We start from the raw sequence: 1,850 nt of genomic DNA, 5'->3' as shown, positions 1-1,850 counted from the left end.
TTATAGCCTGATTTATCGTAATCTTTGTTTGGGATGCAGTGCTGGCCTGAGGTTGGTTGGTCTTAGTATTTGTTACAGGGTTAGTGAGTCTCAGAGCCAGCTGCTTCAGGGGACTCTTTTTGGGGTTCAGTTCTTGGGTTTTCAGAGCTTTAAAGTGCAATGTATTTGTTGGGCTTGTATTTAAGTGCATCCAGAAATTTAGAGATCTTTTTTCTACATTTATTAATAATGAAAACCACCGCCCAGTAGCTCGCCGTGATCGTATAGCGGTTAGTACTCTGCGTTGTGGCCGCAGCAACCCCGGTTCGAATCCGGGTCACGGCAGGAACAAGATTCCTGGCATGGGGGGTGTTCATTTTGCTTTGAGAGTGTTGATTGAGAAGTATAGAGAAGGCCAGAAAGAGTTGCATTGTGTCTTTGTAGATTTAGAGAAAGCTTATGACAGAGTGCCGAGAGAGGAGGTTTGGTATTGTATGAGGAAGTCAGGACTTGCAAAGAAGTATGTAGGAGTGGTGCAGGATACGTATGAGGGCAGTGTGACAGTGGTGAGGTGTGCGGTTGGAATGACAGGTGGGTTCAAGGTGGAGGTGGGATTACATCAAGGATCGGCTCTGAGCCCTTTCTTGTTTGCAATGGTGATGGACAGGTTGACGGACAAGATCAGGCAGGAGTCTCCATGGACGATGATGTTTGCGGATGACATTGTGATCTGTAGCGAGAGTAGGGTGATGGTCAAAGAGAGCCTGGAGAGGTGGAGGTATGCACTGGAGAGAAGAGGAATGAAAGTCAGTAGGAGCAAGACGGAATACCTATGCGTGAATGAGAGGGAGGACAGTGGAATGGTCAGGATGCAAGGAGTGGAGGTGACAAAGGCATTTGAGTTTAAATACTTGGGGTCAACTGTCCAAAGTAACGGGGAGTGCAGTAGAGAGGTGAAGAAGAGAGTGCAGGCAGGGTGGAGTGGGTGGAGAAGTGTGTCAGGAGTGATGTGTGACAGAAGGGTACCAGCAAGAGTTAAAGGGAAGGTTTACAAGATGGTTGTGAGACCAGCTATGTTGTATGGTTTGGAGACAGTGGCACTGATGAAAAGACAGGAGGCGGAGCTGGAGGTGGCAGAGATGAAGATGCTAAGGTTTTCACTGGGAGTGATGAAGAAGGACAGGATTAGGAACCAGTATATTAGAGGGACAGCTCAGGTTGGACGGTTTGGAGACAAAGCAAGAGAGGCAAGATTGAGATGGCTTGGACATGTGTGGAGGAGAGATGCTGGGTATACTGGGAGAAGGATGCTGAATATGGAGCTGCCAGGGAAGAGGAGAAGAGGAAGGCCAAAGAGGAGGTTTATGGATGTGGTGAGGGAAGACATGCAGGTGGCTGGTGTGACAGAGGAAGACGCAGAAGACAGGAAGAAATGGAAACGGATGATCCGCTGTGGCGACCCCTAACGGGAGCAGCCGAAAGTAGTAGTAGTAGTAGATTAATAATGGAAACCGGCCTAATTCTGCCCTACATGCGTTGTTTGGTGTTTTCCTTTGTATTTTCAGAATCATTCTACAGAATTCAGCATGTAGGGTTTCTGCTGGATGCTTGTCCCATCTAGTGTAGCTGGAAAGACTGAGTGGACCCCATACCTCACTTCCATATAGTGCAATGGGCAGAATTACACTATCAAACAGTTTGCACCAGATGGAGATTGGTATATCAATGTTAAAGAATTTATTTTTAATTGCATATAGAGCTCTGCGAGCTTTTTGTTTTAGGTTATTCACTGCCCTACTGAAACTCCCTGATGCTGTAATAATTAGACCCAGGTAAGTATACTGCATCGTATGCTCTAAGGTGATGCTACC

At 46.8% G+C, this 1,850-nt stretch overlaps 1 non-coding gene across 1 annotated transcript; it reads left to right on the top strand.

The window, feature by feature from the left end:
• The first annotated feature begins 252 nt into the window (after nt 1–252).
• Nucleotides 253–324, top strand: trnah-gug (transfer RNA histidin (anticodon GUG)). The gene has a single exon. It is a non-coding gene; the product is annotated as a tRNA-His (tRNA).
• Nucleotides 325–1,850: the final 1,526 nt, after the last annotated feature.

The sequence above is a fragment of the Lampris incognitus genome, chromosome 13, assembly GCF_029633865.1.
Source record: "Lampris incognitus isolate fLamInc1 chromosome 13, fLamInc1.hap2, whole genome shotgun sequence".
Taxonomy (NCBI): domain Eukaryota; kingdom Metazoa; phylum Chordata; class Actinopteri; order Lampriformes; family Lampridae; genus Lampris; species Lampris incognitus.
This window is presented reverse-complemented; position numbering and strand designations above follow the sequence as displayed.